This window comes from Pan troglodytes, chromosome 10 (assembly GCF_028858775.2).
Source record: "Pan troglodytes isolate AG18354 chromosome 10, NHGRI_mPanTro3-v2.0_pri, whole genome shotgun sequence".
Taxonomy (NCBI): Eukaryota; Metazoa; Chordata; class Mammalia; order Primates; family Hominidae; genus Pan; species Pan troglodytes.
This window is the reverse complement of record NC_072408.2, coordinates 77,226,369-77,250,063: the sequence shown is the minus strand read 5'-3', so window position 1 is coordinate 77,250,063 and position 23,695 is coordinate 77,226,369. Positions and strand designations below refer to the sequence as shown.

At 41.2% G+C, this 23,695-nt stretch overlaps 1 long non-coding RNA gene across 6 annotated transcripts in view; it reads right to left on the bottom strand.

The window, feature by feature from the left end:
• LOC107967570 (uncharacterized) overlaps positions 1 to 23,695 on the bottom strand; it is a 103,428-nt gene that overhangs the window by 56,397 nt on the left and 23,336 nt on the right. For 2 of the 6 annotated variants that reach the window (XR_010148365.1, XR_010148367.1), the window contains 3 exons: positions 7,074 to 7,180; positions 4,794 to 4,866; positions 1,859 to 1,901 (listed from right to left, as the gene is read on the bottom strand). The exons of 1 other annotated variant lie outside the window; for it this stretch is intronic. This is a non-coding gene — a long non-coding RNA (uncharacterized LOC107967570). Of the gene's footprint in view, positions 1 to 1,858; positions 1,902 to 4,500; positions 4,671 to 4,793; positions 4,867 to 7,073; positions 7,181 to 23,695 lie in introns of all 6 variants that reach the window. 3 more of the 6 variants (XR_010148364.1, XR_010148366.1, XR_010148369.1) reach the window with 3 other exon arrangements.

Below are 23,695 nucleotides of genomic sequence, written 5' to 3'. Positions count from 1 at the left end.
GTAGGAAACCAAGACACAAGTTTAAAAGCAATACAGCAAATAAAATAAAATATAAAAATAAAAATAATACAGCAAAATAAGACAATGCTGAAATCAAACCTGGTTTTCCTGTTACTCAGGGGGAGGACCTGTTCATATGTAAATACAGACAAATAAAAATGCTGCTCATTGCCAGCACAGTGGCTCACACTTGTAATCCCAGTGCTTTGGGAGGCTGAAGCATGAGGATCACTCGAGGCCAGGAGTTTAAGAAAGGTGCTCAGAAGCCAATGTACACAATAGCTACTTCCAACACTAAGGCAGAACTGTCAGTGGAACCTTTAATGTTTTGCATGGTTAATCCTCTTTTTTTGGTATCTCATATGTCTGGAAACACCCATGTATTAAACAAATCTCAGGCTGTATTTAAGAGTCATACCTGAACAAAAGTCATCACAATCTGAAATCTGAAATAATATTACATATAAAAGGAAAAGGCAGGATTTTTCTAACACAATATTATTATAAAACATTATTGAAACTAATTGTATCAAACCTTCTAGAATCCAGAAGAGTTTCTACAGCTAGATTTTCAGAGAACTGGCAAGACTTTTGATGCTGCTGATGAAAGGAGCATTCATAATAGAAGAGTAAAAATTAACTGGTAGAAACCAAGCCTGAATAGTAAGAGAAAACCATGCAGGGATGGTTCTGTATAGAAGTTAACCAATATTTACCTCCTCCCAAAGGAGGTAACAAACCCCAAAGGCCGTGCTCACTAAAATATCTCCCAATCCAGTATTTTCCAAGGAAAATTTTACTATTATAATAGAGAACTGCTGATATGAATGAAGCTTGCTTTTTTTCTAGGATTTGTTGTGACAATAACTTCTCCTTTGACCAAAACTTTAGTTAGGTTCCTCAGTGTCCTCTGCCTGACTAGGCCCATCCTTGGGCTTCCCTCTCTGTCCTTGTAGACTCCAGTTTAAAGTCAGGTTAGTGAAAATCCCCCAACCGAGGAACCTGACCACCCTTGATATCTTATCACCCTGGCCTGCCTTCAGCAGGAATTCCCTTTACCCCGATGTTTCCTCCTCTTAGTGAGTTTTCATTCACTGACCTCCCATCCCGCTCCTGCTTTAAATAGGAAAGCTTAATTTTCCTTTTTAATTTAATCCCCACTTGTCCTTGCTGAAGTTGAAGATGAGTCCAATTTCTCTCCCCTACTGCAAAACCCCATTGCAGATGTCCTTATACTTACTACTACGGCCCCTCTTAAATAAAGCCTGCCTTGCTGTCTTTAACAAGTGTCATGAATAATTTTTCTTCAACAATTTTAATGATGCAACAACCTTTGTGTAAATTATCTTAATATAAAAGTACTTTCCTCTTTGGCCCCTGGAAGAAACTTGGCATCTATTTACATCTTAAGAAAGAATTGGCAATGAAATATGTTTCCTATCTCTATTATCCTGCTGCAAACCATTGGTGGCCAAGAAGTTTCTATATCTTAGGGCTTGCCAAAGAGTTACAGTAAACAACAACAACAAAAAAAATCACAGAAGCTGACAATACAACCATAGAAACAAAGTGCAATAAGAGTGGAGAAGTTCAGAAGCCAGGGAATATTTCTAAGTCTATGCTTTAATCAGATAATACTATTTGTAAGACATATAAATTTAAACACTTTAAGACTTTTTTTTTTTCCTAAAGAACTTTGCAATGACCACTAACTTAGTCGTCACCCAAGTTGACGTTTCTCCCTGACTCAGAACAGATAGCAGGGGGAGGAAACAACTGTCTACCTGCAAAGAATAACACATCAGCAATAAAGAAAGATGAGCCAGGACAAAAGGGGAAATAAAACGAATGGTCCTACCTTGTCGTTCAGGCTTTAGTGGAGGACTATGAGGAGAAGATAACTGGGGAGTAAAATTAAAGGTGAGAGTCAGGTCTGAAAGAGCTATTAGGAGTCTTAGACCTCTTGTAATAGCAGAGGATTTTCAAATTCAACCCAAGAGGAAGACATTCCAAGACCTGTTTAAGGGGACCAGAAGTTCAACCTCTAGGATGGTCATTAAAAGCTGTAACATTTAAAGCAAGGGTCCCCAACCCCCAGGCGACAGATAGGTACTGGTCTGTGGCCTGTTAGGAACCCAGGTTGCACAGCAGGAGGTGAGCAATGGGTGAGAGAGCATTACCACCTGAGCTCCACCTCCTGTCAGATAAGCAGTAGCATTAGATTCTCAAAGGACTGCGAACCCTGTTATGAACTGCATATGTGAGGGATCTAGGCTGAGCACTCCTTATGAGAATCTAGCACCTGATGATCTGAGGTGGAACAGTTTCATCCTGAAACCATCCCCCTCCTTCCACCACCCCCCAAGTCCATAGAAAAATTTTCTTCCACAAAACTGGTCCCTGGTGCCAAAAAGGTTGGGGACCACTGATTTAGACAGAGCTTTTTACTTTTAAATGGCACCCAAGGTACTTGGCAAAATAATCTGTACAGCAAAATCCTGTGACACGAGATTACCTGAATAACAAACCTGAACCAAAAATAAGTTTAAAAATAATAATAAGGCCGGGCATGGTGGCTCACACCTGTAATCCCAGAATTTTGGGAGGATGAGGTGGGTGGATCACGAGGTCAGGAGATCAAGACCATCCTGGCCAACATGGTGAAACCCCATCTCTACTAAAAATACAAAAATTAGCTGGGCATGGTGATGGGTGCCTGTAGTCCCAGCTACTCAGGAGGCTGAGGCAGGAGAATCGCTTGAAACTGCGAGTCAGAGGTTGCAGTGAGCCAAGATCATGCCACTGCACTCCAGCCTGGGCGACAGAACAGGACTCCGTCTAAAAATAATAATAATAATAATAAATAAAAGGCACCTGAGGCTATTTTTGAGTGCCTTCAACTTCCATACAATACAGATTAATATCCTCACTTTACAAATACAGAGGTAGATGCACAGAAAAGACTGGAGAGTGGCCCAAAATTTAGCAGAATAGGAACAATGGCTAATGCACATTATGCACTAATTGTGTGCCAAATGTTCTATATGTCTCATCTAATTCAACTCTTTATACAACTCTTGTTGTTATACCTATTTGGAGACAAAGAAATTGAAGCTTAAAAAGACAAGGTAGGCCTGGTGCGGTGGCTCATGCCTGTAATCCCAGCACTTTGGGAGGCTGAGGCAGGTGGATCATGAGGTCAGGAGATCGAGACCATCCTGGCGAACACGGTGAAACCCTGTCTCTACTAAAAATACAAAAAAGTAGCTGGACGTGGTGGCATGCACTTGTAATCCCAGCTACTCGGGAGGCTGAGGCAGGAGAATCACTTGAACCTGGGAGGCAGAGGTTGCAGTGAGCCGAGATCACGCCACTGCACTCCAGCCTGGGTAACAGAGTGAGAGTCCATCTCAAAAAAAAAAAAAAAAAAAGACAAGGTAATTTTCCCAAGGCCATTTAGTATTAAAGCTCAGCTTCCAATATGAATCCTTCTGATTTCAAAATGTGACCTCTTAACCTCTATGCCCACGTAGCTCAAAGTTTGGTCCCCAGACCAGCAGCATCAGCAACACCTGGGATGTTGTTAGAAATGCATATTCTTAGACAGCACTCTCCAGTCCTACTGAATATGAAAATCTGGGGATGGGGCCCAGCAATCTGTGTTTTATTAACAAGTTCTCCAAGGTGATTCTGATGCATGATATTCAGTATTGAGTTTGGGCAACCTCCCTGCTTTGTAGATTCTCATCTGTCAAATTTAACTCTTTGAACATGCCCTGTTTGACAAAAAGGAATAGAAACGTGTAATATTTTTGAGCCCTAGCACATAATAAGCACTTAATATTCATTAGCAACTAGTATTACTACATGTCAGGTTTTATTCTGAACTGCTTTAGCTGCAATATCTCATTTAATTCTTTTAAAACTAAATAAGGTGGAGATTATCATTCCCATTGTAGGAGTGAAAAGAGCTGCTTCTTTGTCCTCTGAAGATGTGCTGAAAATCAACTGACAAAAGGCAAATTAATAGGAGAAAAGGCATACAAATTATTAACATGCTTGAGGGAAAATCACAGTGATTGCTCTATAACCCAGTATGGTATAGAAGCTTATATATCCTTTTTCATAGAAGAGAAGATAGGGAATGTAGACAATTCTTTTGAGGTGCAATAAACCATTAGGGAGAATGAATGGACCTGGGAAGTTGAAGTAGACATTACAGGGGCAGAGCTGCACAGAAACAAAGATTGTCTTTTTTTTTTTTTTTTTTGAAACAGAGTCTCGCTCTGTCACCCAGGCTGGAGCGCAGTGGTGCGATCTCGGCTCACTGCAACCTCCACCTCCCGGGTTCAAGCAATTCTCCTGCCTCAGCCTCCCGAGTAGCTGAGATTACAGGCGTGCACCACCATGCCTGGCAATTTTTGTATTTTTAGTAGAGACAGGGTTTCACAAAGTTGGCCAGATTGGTCTCAAACTCCTGATCTCAGGTGATCCACTCACCTGGGCCTCCGAAAGTGCTAGGATTACAGGCGTGAGCCATTGCGCCCGGAAAAAAGGTTGTCTTATTATGCAGATGAAGTCCCTCAGTTAATCTCTTGGAGCAGCACTCTGTCTAGATATGGTGATGACTCCTAGTCTCTTTTCTCCAGTGGTTGATCTCTGGAGAGATCCTTAGGGAGGGGGATTAAGACCACAGAATTTCTTTTAGAAAGCTTTCTTCATCAGATAAGGAAATCCAAAGAGTCCCTCCCTGAGCTTAGGGTTGTAAGGGAAGGGGAGAAACACGGTTAAACCTTGATTCTGAAGCAGCTTCTAAGAACTCTCAGCACCAGCCTTTGAGATATCATTCTCCGAGCCAACATAATCCTATAAATGAAGAAACAGAGGCATACAGAAAGTAAGTAATTTTGCCCTAGGACATGTCAACCTAAAGAAAAAACAGACAAAATTAACATAAGGAGATAGTTTATTTGGGCCAAGTTTGAAGACTGAAACCCAGAAGCATGGACTCAAGTTGCCCTAAATATATGTCCCGACTTTACAGCAGTTACAAGTGGGCTTTTAAAGGAAAAAAGAACAGGCATGCAGAAGACATAGCCAAGGAAAAAGAAAGAAAGAAAAAAGAAATAAGAAGAGGCACTTCCTTGGTTGTTTACCAAGAAATGACAATAACATAAACTATTGATTTGCTATACATTGTTCTTTGTATCAAAAATCCCAGGAACATGAAGATAATGGGTGAGGCAGCTAGTCAGAAAACCACAGGTAAGAAAAGAAAGAATAATATGCCTTTGAGCAATTGCATTTAGGCATGGAATGGGTGCATGACTGAAGTCTCATACTCATGTCTCCCTGGGCCTGACATATTTTGCAAAGTTCACATAGTTCAGACTTATCTGAGCTATTTTTTATTCTCACTTCCCCCTTTTGATTAAAATTTTTCTCTTCTAAAAGCATTGAAGATTAACATTTTAGATATAAGTCTGACAAACTTTACTAGGAAAGTTCATTTCCAGGTAATCTCATTCCACAGAGAGAGAAAAAGGAGAAACACTATGGCTTATCATCTTCATGAGGTCTCAAGGTCAAACTGATTGGCAACTCCAAGGAACACAGCAATGTTCTTTTTTTTTATTTTATTTTTTATTTTTTAGACGGAGTCTCGCTCTGTCACCCAGGCTAGAGTGCAGTGGCGCAATCTTGGCTCACTGCAAGCTCCCCCTCCCGGGTTCACGCCATTCTCCTGCCTCAGCCTCCCGAGTAGCTGGGACTACAGGCACCAGCCACCACGCCCGGCTAATTTTTTGTATTTTTTTAGTAGAGACGGGGTTTCACCGTGTTAGCCAGGATGGTCTCGATCTCCTGACCTCGTGATCCGCCCACCTCGGCCTCCCAAAGTGCTGAGACTACAGGCGTGAGCCACCGTGCCTGGCACAGCAATGTTCTTAACCAGGCCATCTGCTTACAAAGGAGCTGCAGCATGTTGGATCAGTTCTAAGGATCTTGCTATCATGATTAGTTTTTTTGTTGTTGACTTTAAACATCTAGAAATACAAAGCATGATCAATTTCAGAATCAAAAGTATGATGCAAATAGGACAATTATTAACAAAACAACTGAAATGCAGATCCAAAAAGGGTTCCTATTACTGAAGGTAACCAAATAAATATTTCATTTATTTCCTGTCCTGATATGAAGAGCAAGGTATTGAAAACCTTCGGTAATGAAGATGTTCACTCAAGTGGGGCTGCTGGATATGGTTCATTTATTTTATGGATTTTTCCAATAAATAAAATCTCCAGATTGGAGACCATATTTGATGTTATCACCTAATTGCATTCCTGCTAACTGCACAGAAGAAGCCAAAACACTAAGCCAGCAAGTGTTGTGGCAGAGAAAGAATTTAATTATTATAAGGCAACTGAGTGAGACAGACACTCAAGGAGATGCTTCTCAAATCCACCTCCCCAAGAATTCAAAAGCTAGGATTTTTAAGGATGGTTTGGCAGGCAGGGAGTGCTAGGGAATGTGTGCTACTGAGTAGTTGGAGATGAAATCATAGAGTATCAAAACTAACTTCACGCACTGAGTCAGTTCTTAGGTTGAGGTCATAGGTCACTTGTCTGGTTGGTGTCAGCTGGTCCATTTGGATGCAAAGTATGAAAAAATATCTCAGAGACCAGTCTTAGGTTTCATAATAGTGCTTGTGAATGCTGTTACTATAGAAAAGCAAGCTAGGGAACAATGGCAGGTTATTGTTTAACTATGCCTAGAGCTTAGCAGAAAGGTTTGCAGGAAGTGAGATCCCCAGTGGTCAAAGCTTCTTGGCCCCTTCACCAGTTCAACTTCTGGAAGCCATCAAGGAGACCTACATGACCTAAAGATAATTGTTCTTTAAGAGAAAAACAAGTTCATTAATCTTGTGGGCAGCATGCCTGATGGGGCAGGAATAGAAAGATAATTAATTACTAGTAACTATAATTTATTAAAATGACTATATACAAGGAATTAGACATGGAGGAAGAAAAGGTCAAAGAAAGGAAAATAAGTATAAGAAACATCTAATGATTTACCTATGTCTCTGTCTTAACAAAATCCAGGCCAATACCATAATTCTAATCTTGAACCTTTTATTAATTTTATGATGGCAGTTTCAATGTCTTCATCTCCTGGGAACTTTCTGTCAAAAGAATCCACAATTAATTTAGAATTTTTAGAGAGACACTTATAAGGCCTTGGCAATAATGAAGAATACCATAGGAGAGCTGGTTCATAGACTCCTTCAGCTAGCTGCATGGGGCATCTGTTACCATTTCAAAGGGAGAAAGCTGTTGTTTTCCAAATGAGGTAGAATGTAAGTTAAGCAAATAAAAGAGCCGTAGGCCTCAATAGTCTAAATGTTTCTGTAAGCCTTACCGATTGTTGTTTTTATTATTCCATTTCCTCCTTCCACCAGTCTGGAAGACTGAGGGTAGTATGCACAATGGAAATGCTGATTCATCCAATCTCAATCAGCTTTGGCCACACAAGATAAGATATCTGTAAGCCTTTTACAATCTCCTACAATTTTTCCCATTCTCTTTCTTTCACCAACTTTCTATATTCATCCAGTTTTAGCTATTATTTTTTAAAATCCCTTCAACTTAACCTTTAAAAACTTCAGGACAAAATTACTTTTCCTTTAACAAAAACCACTCTCTCATGCCTTCTTTATAACATTCTTTATCAAAAATGGATCCTACTTTTCCTTATACACTCTGTATACAGAATTGTTTCTCTTCTATCTAGTAGTTTAACTACAATTTTAACTCTTAATAGCCTTAATTTCTAGTGAAGAACCTAGACATAATTTTCAACTGTTTTATATCAGCATTTGTAAATAAAAATCACTTCATAATTTTTAGAAAGATGTTTCTTTGATTATTTATTAACAGATCTAAATATATTTAGCTTTCCTACACTATATAAAAATAAGATGCTGAAGTATGTAAACAAACCTATATTTAACAATTAATATTCCAGTATTTAAACTTACCTAGAAATGACTCAGACATTTTATGATTATTTGTTAACTTAATTTAACACGACTGTAAGATTAGGTTACTGAAAATATTTTTGAAACGATAAAAAGTTCATTTATTCCATTTACATTTATCTAATGCATTCATTTTTAACAATTATGCTTGAACTGTCTATTAAACAAAGGTAGCCATCATCTCAAGTTATTTCTTTCTTAATAATTTTGACAACTTGCAAATGTTAGGCAGTAACCACTTAAGCAAAAACCCTAAAGTTAAATACGTGGGTATTTTGTTGATCAGAAGACAAAACTATTTTCATTAACAATATTAAACTACTCTTATTTGCCAAAGATATACCCAAGTCATGTGAACTAAAAGGCATTTGAGTTACTTTCTATTTTCCTGATAAAATATTTGATGTAAGTTGTTAGTTGTTGTTCTTCTTCTTTTTCTTCTTCTTCCTCCTCTTCCTTCATTCTTCCTCCTCCTCCCTTTTTTTTTTTTTTTTTTTTGAGACAGAGTCTCACTCTGTCACCCAGGGGCACTATCTCAACGAACTGCAAGCTCCGCCTCCAGGGTTCACGCCATTCTCCTGCCTCAGCCTCCTGAGTAGCTGGGACTACAGTCGCCCACAACCACGCCCGGCTAATTTTTTGCGTTTTTAGTAGAGATGGGTTTCACCGTGTTAGCCAGGATGGTCTCGATCTCCTGACCTCATGATCTGCCTGCCTCGGCCTCCCAAAGTGCTGGGATTACAGGCGTGAGCCACTGCGCCTGACCCTTCTTCTTTTTGAGACAGGGTCTCGCTCTGTCACCCAGGCTGGAGTGCAGTGGAGCAAACATAGCTTACTGCAGCCTTGACCTCCCTAGCTCAAGTGATCCTCCCACCTCAGTTTCCCATGTAGCTGGGACCGCAGGCATGCACTGCCATGCCAGGCTAATTTTTTTATTTTTTGTAGAGATGGGGTCCCACCTTGTCGCCCAGGCAGGTCCTGAACTCCTGATCTCAAGCAACTTTCCCACATTGGCCTTCTAAAGTGCTGGGATTACAGGCATGAGTCACTGTGCCCAGCCAACAGTACTACTTTTTCTTTATGCAATTAATTAGAGCTTTTTAAATATATATTTTGGCAGTTAAATATCACATACATATAAGATACATAAACACATAAACATACAGACATACAGATAGAAGCAGATCATCTAGCTTTTTTTTTTTTTTTTTGAGATAGTCTTGCTCTATCACCCAAGCTGGAGTGCAGTGGTGCAATCTCAGCTCACTGCAACTTCCACCTCCAGGCTCCTGGTTGAAGCGATTCTCATGCCTCAGCCTCTTGAGTAGCTGGGATTACAGACATGCACTACCATGCCCAGCTAATTTTTTTATTTTTAGTAGAGGCGGGGTTTCGCCACATTGGGCAGTCTGGTCTCGAACTCCTGGCCTCAAGTGATCTGCCCACCTCAGCCTCCCAAAGTACTGGGATTACAGGTGTAAGCCACTGTCCCTGACCCATATAGCTTTTATAAGATTCTTCATTTGCCAGTTTTCATATAGTTTCTCTCTTGTCTTTAGACTATCAATCTCTTGGTTACCTGTTCCATTGCCCTAAATAATTGTTAGCTAGGCAACTGTAAATTTGTACCTCCAAGGATGAGACTCTTAAGTGACAGGCAGAAAATTTACATCTCAAAGGCACAGAACTTAGATCTAAATATCATTTTTGCTGACATAATGAAGGACATAGGTAAAAGCTCAGTTAAGACAAGATTACCAGGAAAAGTATCTCAAACAAAAGTAAGGTTTCTTATGTAAACTTCAAGCCACTGTCTTTCTCATTAAAAACCACTAAATGGGGGGTTGGGGCCAAGATGGCTGACTAGAAGCAGCAGCAATTGGAGGCTCTCATTGAAACGAATGATAATAACGAATGAATCCTGTACCAGCAACCAAGGTATCCAGGTTCTCTCATCAGAACTCACTAAGTGGCTGGCATGATCCATGGAGAGAAAGGAAGAGCGGTGTGGTGCTGCAGCCCACCTGAGGGCCACATGGGGCAGGGGAGCCCCCACCCACCAACCAAGGGAGGCAGTGAGTGAGCGTGCTACCTAGCCAGGGAAACTGTGCTTTTTCCACAGAACTGTGCAACCCGTGGTCAGAAAATCCCACTCATGAACCCACGCCACCAAGGCCTAGGGTCCAAACCCCAGAGCTGCGCAGATTCTCAACAGCCTCTCAGATAGAATCTGCTTAAGCCTGCTGAGTTCCCAGGGGGAGAGGAAACCAGTACAACAGCTGCAGCTGCCTGCTGTCTAAGCCATTTGAGCTCCTTGCGTGAGGGTCAGCAGCCAGCGCTAACTGCAAAACGCTAAGCTCCTGGGCAGGGGAAGGACGGCAGCCATCTCTATAGCTGCAGGCCGTGCTTTTCCACTGCCGGAGCAAGGGAGACTGAACGGCTTGGTCCCAAGGTTTCCCCCACAGCCCAAAACACCAGCTGTGGCAGACTGTGGCCAGAGCCCCTCTTTAGGCCTGACCCTGACCCATCCTTCCTCACTGGGTAAGGCCTCCCTGCAGGGAGGCCTGCAGGGAGAGAGTTCCTGCAGGAACTCCAACAATTCCATCCAGAGGCTCAAGGACAGAACCCTGATCTCTATGGGCCTGAGCCCCTAGAAGGAGGGGTGGCCACACCTCTGCAGACCAGGAGACTTAGCCTTTCCTCCTGGAAGTTCTGAGGAATCCAGGCAGCCCAGATGAGTGGGCTTCCCCCCAGCAAAGCACACCTCCTCTACCAAGGGATGAGGTGCTTCATTAAATGGGTCCTGTTTCCCATGCCACCATGGTCTAAAAAGACTAAACCAGGAAGAAGTCGAATCCTTCAACAGACCAATAACAAGTTTTGAAATTGAGACAGTAATTAACAGCCTACCAACCAAAAAAAAAAAAAAAAAAAGAGATGGATTCACAGCCAAATTCTACTAGAGGTACAAAGAGGAGCTGGTACTATTCCTTTAGAAACTGTTCCAAACAATAGAGGAGGGACTCTCCCTAACTCATTTTATGAAGCTAGCATCATCCTGATACCAAAACCTGGCAGAGACACAACAAAAAAAAGAAAACTTCACGCCAATGTTCCTTAAGAAAATCGATGTGAAAAGCCTCGATAAAATAATGGCAAACCAAATCCAGCAGCAAATCAAAAAACTTATCCACCACAATCAAGTTGGCTTCATCCCTGGGATGCAAGCCTGGTTCAACATACACAAATCAATGAACATAATCCATCATATAAACAGAACCAAAGAAAAAAATGACATGATTATCTCAATAGATGCAGAAGAGACCTTTGATAAAATTTAACATCCCTTCATGTTAAAAACTCTCAATAAACCAAGTATTGATGGAACATATCTCAAAATAATAAGAGCTATTTATGAAAAACACACAGCCAATATCATACTGAATGGGGAAACGCTGGAAGCAATGGCTTTGAAAACTGGTACAATACAAGGATGCCCGCTCTCACCACTCATAGTCAACATAGTATTGGAAGTTCTGGCCAGGGCAATCAGGCAAGAGAAAGAAATAAAGGGTATTCAAATAGGAAAAGAGGAAGTCAAATTGTCTCTGTTTGCAGACAACATGATTCTATATTTAGAAAACCCCAACATCTTGGCCCAAAAACTCCTTAAGCTGTTAACTTCAGCAAAGTCTCAGGATACAAAATCAATATGCAAAATTCACAAGCATTTTTTTACACCAACAACAAAAGAGCTATAAGCCAAATCATAAATGAACTCCCACTCACAACTGCAACAAAGAGAATGAAATACATAGGAATACAACTAACAAGGAATGTGAAGGACCTCTTCAAGGAGAACTACAAACCACTGCTCAAGGAAATAAGAGAGGATACAAACAAATGGAAAAACATTCCATGCTCATGGATAGGAAGAATCGATATCGTGAAAATGGTCATACTGCCCAAAATAATTTACAGATTCAATGCTATTCCCATCAAGCTACCATTGACATTCTTCACAGATTTAGAAAAAACTATTTTAAATTTCATATGGAACCAAAAAGACCCCATATAGCCAAGAAAATCTTAAGCAAAAAAACAAAGCTGGAGGCATCATGCTACCTGACCTCAAAATATACTATAAGGGTATGGTGACCAAAACAGCATGGTACTGGTGCCAAAACAGACATATAGACCAATGGAACAGAATAGAGACCTTAGAAATAACACCACACATCTACACAACCATCTGGTCTTTGACAAACCTGACAAAAACAAGCAATGAGGAAAGGATCTTCTATTCAATAAATGGTGCTGGGAAAACTGGCTAGCCATATGCAGAAAAATAAAACTAGACCCCTTCCTTACACCTAATACAAAAATTAACTCAAGATGGACTACAGACTTACATGTAAAACCCAAAACCATAAAAACCCTAGAAGAAAACCTAGGCAATAACACTCAGGACATAGGCAGGGCAAAGACTTCAAGATGAAAACGCCAAAAGCAATTGTAACAAAAGCCAAAATTGAGAAATTGGGTCTAATTAACCTAAAGAGCTTCTGCACAGCAAAAGAAACTAGCATCAGAGTGAACAGGCAACCTACAGAATGGGAGAACATTTTTGCAATCTACCCATCTGACAAAGGTCTAATATCCAGAATTTACAGGGAACATAAATAAATTTACAAGAAAAAAACAAACAACCCCATCGAAAAGTGGGGAAAGGATATGAACAGACACTTCTCAAAAGAAGACATTTATGTGGCCAATGAACATATTAAAAAAAAAAAAAGCTCCGCATCACTAATCATTAGAGAAATGCAAATCAAAACCACCATGAGATACTATCTCACACGAGTCTGAATGGTAATCATTAAAAAGCCAGGAGGCCGGGCGTGGTGGCTCATGCCTGTAATCCCAGCACTTTGGGAGGCCCAGGCGGGTGGATCATGAGGTCAGGAGATCAAGACCATCCTGGCTAACACGGTGAAACCTCGTCTCTACTAAAAATACAAAAAATTAGCTGGGCGCGGTGGCGGGCGCATGTAGTCCCAGCTACTCGGGAGGCTGAGGCAGGAGAATGGCGTGAACTCAGGAGGCGGAGCTTGCAGTGAGCCAAGATCGCGTCACCGCACTTCAGCCTGGGTCAAAGAGCGAGACTCCATCTCACACACACACAAAAAAAGTCAGGAAACAATAGGTGCTGGTGAGGCTGTGGATAAATTGGAACATTTTACACTGTTGATGGAAATATAAATCAGCTCAATCATCGTGGAAGACAATATGGTGATTCCTCAGGGATCTAGGATCAGAAATACCAATTGACCCAGCAACCCCATTACTGAGTATATACCCAAAGGAATATAAATCATTCTTCTATGAAGACACATGCACACGTATATTTATTGCAGCACTAGTTACAATAGCAAAGACATGGAACCAACCCAAATGCCGATCAATGATAGACTGGATAAAGAAAATGTGGTACATATACATCATGAATAGTATGCAGCCATAAAAAGGAATGAGATCATGTCCTTTGCAGGGACATCGATGAAGATGGAAGCCATCATCCTTAGCAAACTAACACAGGAACAGAAAACCAAACACAGCATGTTCTCACTCATAGATGGGAGTTGAATAATGAGAACACATGGACATAGGGAGGAGAACAACACACACCAGGTCCTGTTGGGGGATGGGGAGCAAGGGAAGGGGACTTGGAGGATGGGTCAATAGGTGCAGCAAACCACCATGGCACATGTAGCTATGTAACAAACCTGCATGTTCTGCACATATATCCCAAACTTCAAGTAAAACAAACAAAGCACTAAATGTTTCAAGGGGTTTAGGTTCAGAAAAGAAGATACCTTTACAAATAAATATTTCTTTTATCGATGTAAATTTATTTCAAGAGTCTCAAACTAGCCAGCTAAATTTCATAAAGTTGTATTAAAAAAAAAGAAAATGTAGTTTTTTTTCTCTTTATAATTTCAACTTTTATTTTAGATTCAGGGGATACATTTGCAGGTTTGTTACATGAGTGTATTGCTTGATGTTCAGGTTTGGGGTACAAATGATCCAGTCTCTCAGGTAGTGAGCACAGTACCAAAAGTTAGTTTTTCAACCCTTGACTCCCCTCTCTCCCTCCCCCATCTAATAATCCCCAGTGTCTGGTTTGTTGTTGATGATGTTGTTGTTTGATACAGGGTCTACAGAACGTGATTTTGTTCTGTTTTATGGCTGCCCAGTATTCCATGGTGTATATGTACATTTCCACATCAATCCACTGTTGATGGGCACCTAGATCGATTCCACATCTTTGCTATTGAGAACTATGCTGTGATAAACATAAGAGGGTATGTGTCTCTTTGGTGAAATTGTCAGAGGTGTTGTAACCAGAGCAACTCCATCTTAGTAGCTGGGTAAAATGAGGCTGAAACCTACTGACCTACATTTCCAGACAATTATGCATTCTAGGTCACAGAATGAGATAGGAGATCAGCACAAGATACAGGTCATAAAGACTTTGCTGATAAACAAGTTGCAGTAAAGAAGCTGGCCAAAACCCACCAAAACCAAGATGGCGACAAAAATGACCTCTTGTCATCCTCAATGCTGCAGTCCCACCAGCACCATGACAGCTTATAAATGACATAACAACGTCAGGAAGTTACCCTACATGGTCTAAAAAGGGGAGGCATGAATAATCCACCTCTTGTTTAGCATATAATCAAGAAAAATAAATATGGGCAACTAGCAGCCCTCAGGACTGCACTGCCTAATGGAGTAGCCATACTTAGTAATTGCTCTCCTCTACTTTCTTAATAAACATGCTTTCGGTGTGGTGGCTCATGCCTGTAATCCCAGCACTTTGGAAGGCCAAGGAGGGTGGATCACCTGAGGTCAGGAGTTCGAGACCAGCCTGGCCAACATGGTGGAACCCGTGTCTACTAAAAATACAAAAATTAGGCCGGGCGTCGTGGCTCACGCCTGTAATCCCAACACTTTGGGAGGCCAAGGTGGCTGGATCACAAGTTCAGGAGCTCGAGACCAGTCTGGCCAACATTGTGAAACCCCATCTCTACAAAAAAAAATACAAAAATTAGCTGGTCATGGTGGTACATGCCCGTAGTCCCAGCTACTTAGGAGGCAGAGGCAGGAGAACTGCTTGAACCCGGGAGGTGGAGGTTGCAGTGAGCCGAGATCGTGCCACTGCGCTCCAGCTTGGGTGACAGAGTGAGACTTCATCTCAAAAACAAAATACAAAAATACAAAAATTAGCCAGTCATGGTGGCAGGTACCTGTAATCCCAGCTACTTGGGAGGCTGAGGCAGGAGAATTGCTTAAACCCTGGAGGTGGAGGTTGCAGTGAGCAGAGACTGTGACACTGCACTCCAGCACGGGTGATGGAGTGAGACTCTGTCTCATAAATAAAATAAAATAAAATAAAATAAAATAAAATAAAATAAAATAAAATAAAACATGCTTTCACTATACTCGATGGACTCACCCTGAATTCTTTCTTGTATGAGATCCAAGAAACCTCTCTTGGAATCTGGATTGGGACCCTTTTGTGGTAACATCTTTCTGGCAACCATGGAAAGGATTAGAATGAGGAAACCCTTGACCCAAAGGCTAACTTTGGGTAAGTGATAGGGTCCAGTAACATCTTCATGGTGAACCCTGAAGGGACCGTACTGAGGAGAGCCCCTATCCAAAGGAAAATCGTCTGCATGCAACACCAATTGGCTGACTTTGGGTAAGTGGGGTGCATTTAACCAGGTAAAGGATGGGATTGGGTTAAAGGCCCAACATAGAGGAGTTAGAGTCTCTCCTAAGACTGTGTGGGTTAAAGACTCCTCTCAATAAAAGAAAAGGATGCTTGACCAAACATGGGTTTGAGGCACAACTTAGGAAGGTTAGAGTCCTTCCTAAGATTTAGGGGATGAGAGGCCCCTCCAGGTAAAGTCCGTGTTGCCTAAGAACGAGTTTGGCACTATGGGATATTAACTATTCTGTTTGAAGTAATCTGCCTTGCACTCTTTGCTGACAGCTATGGGTGACAGAATTAGGCACATATAGGACCATGGGACATAGGAAGCTTTTTCCTTCCCAAAAAAAGGAAATTTGACAGCTGATGAGACTGCTGGAAAAGATCCCTCTCTGACCAACAAGCAGCTGCCTGAACTTTTGAGCAATGGGTGAGTCTTTCTCTGGCTTCCCTGAACTCTTCACCTTCCCCATCTTACATCAGGCAGTGCTTCTCTCTCTCTCTCTCTGTCTCTATCTCATCTTTCTCTAGCCTCCCTGAGCTCTTCACCTTCCCCACCTTACATCAGGCAATGCTTTCCTCTCTTTCTCTCTCTCTCTGTGCAAACCAGTTGAATGAATGGTTTTAAAAAATCACTATTTATCTCCTCTGTAAAGTTTTGATTAATGGAAAAAAGGATTTGTGAGGCTAGTCTTAAGCTGTAGTGAATCTGATGTGCTTTGTGGGTCTTTCTGTTTTGTTCTGTCATAAAGAGGGGTACCGTAGGATAGAATGCGGGCCTAGGACCTCATAAGCCTGCTGTTAAAGATGGCCCAGCAAATTGGTCAGTTATAAACTTTGCTGAAGGGTCCTGAAAAAGAAAAAAAAAAAAAAACTGGATGAGGTTTCTCTCTTGTCTTGTTTGTCCTTGGGAGCTTGACCTTATAACCATGTGGCCGTACTTTCTCTTTTCACAATGGTGGCCTGGGTTCAGAGTTCAACCCCTACCTTAGGGGACGAGCATATCTGATTGATATTTGGGTGACCTTTGCCTTCTTTTGATTCTCTTCTTTTCCGCAAACTGTCTTGAATTTCCTTTTCAGAGCATGTGTGAGGTTATTTTTGTTGCAGTTCAAAAACCAGAAATATCAACTGTTTGGCCTAGCTAAAGTGGGGTAATAAAAAATTTTAAAGGATTTTTTTTTTAGAGTGCTATGATTAAAAGTCAGTTTAACTAAAAGTTGATATCCAAGCTCTAATAGCTTGGGACTCCTTAGGAAAAACAGAGGTGGAACCACAGACCCAGTTTCCAGGAAAAATACCTGTTTTCCTCATGGAACATAAGGAATTAAAAGTGGATAGATCCCTCTCAAAATCTAAGGCTATGTTCTGTTTTGCATTACATTAGCTGATGTTTTTGACTTTTGAGGGTATCAGAAATTACTACACATAATAAGAAAAATGTGGTGTGTAATAACTAGGTAGGCAACATCCTTTGGAGAAGGGCCAATTCAATCTTTTTGGGATCAAGGATCTGATATAAAAATGGAGTCCTTAATTTCTGGAGATCTGTTTTGCCTTCCAGCTGTGTCTGCTTATTAGGCCTTAGAAACTGCATGCTTTAAAGACAACTTAAAAACCGGTGAATGAGATCGCTGGCAAAATAATTGAGTAGGAACAGCTCCAGTCTATAGCTCCCAGCGAGATCGACGCAGAAGGCAGGTGATTTCTGCATTTCCAACTGAGGTACCCAGTTCATCTTATTGGGGCTGGTTGGACAGTGGGTGCAGCCCATGGAGGGTGAGCCAAAGCAGGGTGGGGTATTGCCTCACCCAGGAAGTGCAAGGAGTCGAGGAATTCCCTGCCCTAGCCAAGGGAAGCCATGAGGGACTGTGAACAGTGCACTCTGTCCTAGATACTGTGCTTTCCCCATGGTCTTTGCAACCTGCAAACCAGGAGATTCCCTCCAGTGCCTATGCCACCAGGGCCCTGGGTTTCAAGCACAAAACTGAGCAGTTGTTTGGGCAGACACCAAGCTAGCTGCAGGAGTTTTTTTTCATACCCCAGTGGCGCCTGGAATGCCAGTGAGACAAAACGCTGAAGCCAGGGAGCCAAGTGGTTGGCTTGGAAGGTCCCACCCCCACGGAGCCCAAGAAGCTCAGATCCACTGGCTTGAAATTCTCACTGCCAGCACAGCAGTCAGAAGGCAAGTCGGGACACTCAAACTTGGTGGGGGGAAGAGCGTCCACAATTCTGAGACTTGAGTAGGCAGTTTTACCCTCACAGTGTAAACAAAGCCACCGGGAAGTTCGAACTGGGTGGAGCAAGGCTGCTGTGGAAAGACTGCCTCTTTAGATTCCCCCTCTCTGGGCAAGGCATCTCTGAAAAAAAGGCAGCAGTCCCAGCCAGGGGCTTAGAGATAAAACCCCAATCTCCCTGAGACAGAGCACCTGGGGGAAGGGGCGGCTGTGGGCACAACTTCAGTAAACTTAAACACTCCTGCCTGATGGCTCTGAAGAGAGCAGTGGATCTCCCAGCACAGCGTTTGAGCTCTGCTAAGAGTCAGACTGCCTCCTCCAAGCGGGTCCCTGACCCCCACGTTGCCTGACTGGGAGACACCTCCCAGTGGGGGCCAACAGACACCTCATACAAAAGAGCTCCGGCTGGCAGCTGGTGGGTGTCCCTCTGGGAAGAAGCTTGCAGAGGAAGGAACAGGCAGCAATCTTTGTTGTTCTGCAGCCTCCGCTAGTGATACCCAGGCAAAGAGAGTCTGGAGTGGACCTCCAGCAAACTGCAGCAAACCTGCAGCAGAGGGGCCAGACTGTTAGAAGGAAAACTAACAAACAGAAAGGAATAACATCAACATCAACAAAAGGATGTCCACTCAGAGACCCCATCCAAAGGTCACCAACATCAAAGACCAAAGGTAGATAAATCCATGAAGATGGGGAGAAACCAGTGCAAAAAGACTGAAAATTCCCAAAACCAGAATGTCTCTTCTCCTTCATAGGATCACAACTCCTCGCCAGCAAGGGAACAAAACTGGATGGAGAATGAGTTTGATGAATTGACAGAAGTAGGCTTCAGAAGGTGGGTAATAACAAACTCCTCTGAGCTAAAGGAGCATGTTCTAACCCAATGCAAGGGAGCTAAGAACCTTGAAAAAAGATTAAATAAATTGCTAACTAGAATAACCAGTTTGGAGAAGAGAATAAATGACTTGATGGAGCTGAAAAACACAGCATGAGAACTTCGTGAAGTATACACAAGTGTCAATAGCCAAATCAATCAAGCGGAAGAAAGGATATCAGCGACTGAAGATCAAATTAATGAAATAAAATGTGAAGACAAGATTAGAGAAAAAAGAGTGAAAAGGAAAGAACAAAGCCTCCAAGAAATATGGGACTATGTGAAAAGACCAAATCTACATTTGCTTGGTGTACCTGAAAAGTGATGGGGAGAATGGAAGCAAGTTGGAAAACACTCTTCAGGATATTATCCAGGAGAACTTCCCCAACCTAGCAAGACAGGCCAAAATTCAAATTCGGGAAATACAGAGAACACCACAAAGATACTCCTAGAGAAGGGTATCCCCAAGACACATAATCATCAGATTCACCAAAGTTGAAATAAAGGAAAAAAGGTTAAGGGCAGCCAGAGAGAAAGGTCAGGTTACCCACAAGGGAAGCCCATCAGACTAACAGCGGATCTCTCTGCAGAAACCCTATGAGCCAGAAAACAGTGGGGTCCAATATTTAACATTCTTAAAGAAAATAATTTTCTACCCAGAATTTCATATCCAGCCAAACTAAACTTCATAAGCAAAGGAGAAATAAAATCCTTTACAGACAAGCAAATGCTAAGAGACCACCAGGCCTGCCGTACAAGAGCTCCTGAAGGAAGCACTAAACATGCAAAGGAACAACCAGTACCAGCCACTGCAAAAACGTACAAAATTGTAAAGGCCATTGACACTATGAAGAAACTGCATTAACTAACGGGCAAAATAACCAGCTAGCATCATAATCACAGGATCAAATTTACACATAACAATATTAACCTTAAATGTAAATGGGCTAAATGCCGCAATTAGAAGACACAGACTGGCAAACTGGATAAAAAGTCAAGACCCATCAATGTAGTGTATTCAGAAAACCCATCTCACATGCAAAGACGCACATAGGCTCAAAATAAAGGAATGGAGAAATATTTACCAAGCAAATGGGAAGCAAAAAAAAAAAAAAAAACAGGGTTGCAATCCTAGTCTCTGATAAAACAGGCTTTAAACCAACAAAGATCAAGAGACAAAGAAGGGCATTACATAATGGTAAAGGGATCAATGCAACAAGAAGAGCTAACTATCCTAAATATATATGCACCCAGTACAGGAGCTACCAGATTCATAAAGCAAGTTCTTAGAGACCTACAAAGAGACTTAGACTCCCACACAATAATAGTGGGAGACTTTAACACCCCACTGTCAATATTAGACAGATCCAAGAGACAGAAAATTGACAAGGATATTCAGGACTCAAACTTAGCTCTGGACCAAGCAGAACTAATAGACATCTACAGAACTCCCCGCCCCAAATCAACAGAATATACATTCTTCTCACCACAACATCAGACTTATTCTAAAATTGACCACATAATTCTAAGTAAAACACTCCTCAGCAAATGCAAAAGAATGGAAATCATGATGAACTGTCTCTCAGACCACAGTGCAATCAAATTAGAACTCAGGATTAAGAAACTCACTCAAAACCACATAACTACATGGAAACTAAACAACCTGCTCCTGAGTGACTACTGGGTAAATAACAAAATTAAGGCAGAATCAAAGATGTTCTTTGAAACCAATGACAACAAAGACACAATGAAACAAAGATGATCTTTGAAACCAATGAGAACAAAAACAACATACCAGAATCTCTGGGACACATTTAAAGCAGTGTTTAGATGGAAACTTATAGCAATAAATGCCCACAAGAGAAAGCAGGAAAGATCTAAAATTGACAACCTAACATCACAATTAAAAGAACTAGAGAAGCAAGAGCAAACAAACTCAAAAGCTAGTAGAAGACAAGAAATTACTAAGATCAGAGCAGAACTGAAGGAGATAGAGACACGAAAACGCCTTCAAAAAAATCAATGAATCCAGGAGCTGGTATTTTGAAAAGATCAACAAAATAGACCACTAGCCAGACTAATAAAGAAGAAAAGAGAGAAGAATCAAATAGATGCAATAAAAAATGATAAAGGGGATATTACCACCAATTCCACAGAAATACAAACTACCATCAGAGAATACTATAAACACCTCTACGCAAATAAACTAGAAAATCTAGAAAAAAATGGATAAATTCCTGGACACATACACCCTCCCAAGTCTAAATCAGGAAGAAGTCGAATCCCTGAATAGACCAATAACAAGTTCTGAAATTAAGGCAGTAATTAATAGCCTACCAACCAAAAAAAGTCCAGGACCAGACAGATTCACAGCCGAATTCTACCAGAAGTATGAAGAGGATCTGGTACCATTCCTTCTGAAACTATTCCAATCAACAGAAAAAGAGGGAATCCTCCCTAACTCATTTTATGAGGCCAGCATCATCCTGATACCAAAACCTGGTAGAGACACAACAAAAAAAGAAAATTTCAGGCCAATATCCCTGATGAACATCGACACGAAAATCTCAATAAAATACTGGCAAACCGAATCCAGCAGCACATCAAAAAGCTTATCCACCACTATCAAGTGGGATTCATCCCTGGGATGCAAGGCTGGTTCAATACATGCAAATCAATAAACATAATCCATCACATAAACAGAACCAATGACAAAAACCACATATGATTATCTCAATAGATGCAGAAAAGGCCTTCAACAAAATTCAACAGCCCTTCATGCTAAAAACTCTCAATGAACTAGGTATTAATTTGAGAACATATCTCAAAATAATAAGAGTTATTTATGGCAAACCCATAGCCAATATTGTACTGAATAGGCAAGAACTAAAAGCATTCCCTTTGAAAACCAGCACAAGACAAGGATACCCTCTCTCACCACTCCTGTTCAACATAGTATTGAAAGTTCTGACCAGGGCAAACAGGCAAGAGAAAGAAATAAAGGGTATTCAAATAGGAAAAGAGGAAGTCAAAGTGTCTGTTTGCAGATGACATGATTCTATATTAAGAAAACCCCATCAATTCAGCCCAAAATCTCCTGAAGCTGATAAGCAACTTGAGAAAAGTCTCAGGATAAAAAATCAATGTGCAAAAATCACAGGCATTCCTATACACCAATAACAGACAAACAGGGAGACAAATAATGAATGAACGCCCATTCACAATTGCTACAAAGAGAATAAAATACCTAGGAATACAATTTACAAGGATGTGAAGGACCTCTTCAAGGAGAACTACACATCACTGCTCAAGGAAATAAGACAGGACACAAACAAGTGGAAACACATTCCATGCTCATGATAAGAAGAACTGATATTGTGAAAATGGTCATAATACCCAAAATAATTTATAGATTCAATGCTATTCCCATCAAACTACCATTGACATTTTTCGCAGATTTAGGAAAAAAAAAACTACTTTAAATTTGATATGGAACCAAAAAAGGGCCTGCATAACCGAAACAACCCTAAGCAAAAAAAAACAAGAAACAAAAAACAAAACAAAACAAAAAAAAAACGAAGCTGGAGGCATCACACTACCTGACTTCAAGCTATACAAGGCTCCAGTAACCAAAATAGCATGGCACTGGTACCAAAACAGATATATAGACCAATGGATCAGAAGAGAGACCTCAGAAATAACACCACACATCTACAACCATCTGATCTTCAACAAACCTGATAAAAACAAGCAATGGGGAATGGATTCCCTATTTAATAAATGGGGCTGAGAAAACTGGCCAACTATATGCAGAAAACTGAGACTGGACCCCTTCCTTACACCTTATACAAAAATTAACTCAAGATGGATTAAAGACTTAAATGTAAAACACAAAACCATAAAAATTCTAGAAGAAAACCTAGGCAATAATATTCAGGACATAGGCATGGGCAAAGACTTCATGACTAAAACAGCAAAAGCAATGGCAACAAAAGCGAAAATTGACAAATGACATCTAATCAAACTAAAGAACTTCTGGCTGGGCATGGTGGCTCACGCCTGTAATCTCAGCACTTTGGGAGGCCGGGTGGGTGGATCACGAGGTCAGGAGATCGGGACCATCCTGGCTAACATGGTGAAACCCCGTCTCTACTGAAAATACATTAAAAAAAATTAGCCGGGCATGGTGGTGGGCGCCTGTAGTCCCAGCTACTCATGAGGCTGAGGCAGGAGAATGGCGTGAACCCAGGAGGCAGAGCTTGCAGTGAGCCGAGATCGTGCCACTGCACTCCAGCCTGGGTGACAGAGCGAGACTCCATCTCAAAAAAAAACAAAAACAAAAAACAAACAAAAAAAAACTTCTGCACAGCAAAAGAAACTATCATCAGAGTGAACAGGAAACCTACAAAATGAGAGAAAATTTTTGTAATTTATCCATCTAACAAAGGGCTAATACCCAGAATCTACAAAGAACTTAAACACATTTACAAGAAAAAAACAACCCCATCAAAAAGTGGGTGAAGGATATGAACAGACACTTCTCAAAAGAAGACATTTATGCAGCCAACAAACATACAACAAAAAGCTCATCATCACTGGTCATCAGAGAAATGCACATCAAAACCACAATGAGATACCATCTCACACCAGTTAGAAAGGGGATCATTAAAAATTCAGGAAATAACAGATGCTGGAGAGGATGTGGAGAAATAGGAACACTTTTACACTGTTGGTGGGAGTGTAAATTAGTTCAACCTTTGTGGAAGACAGCG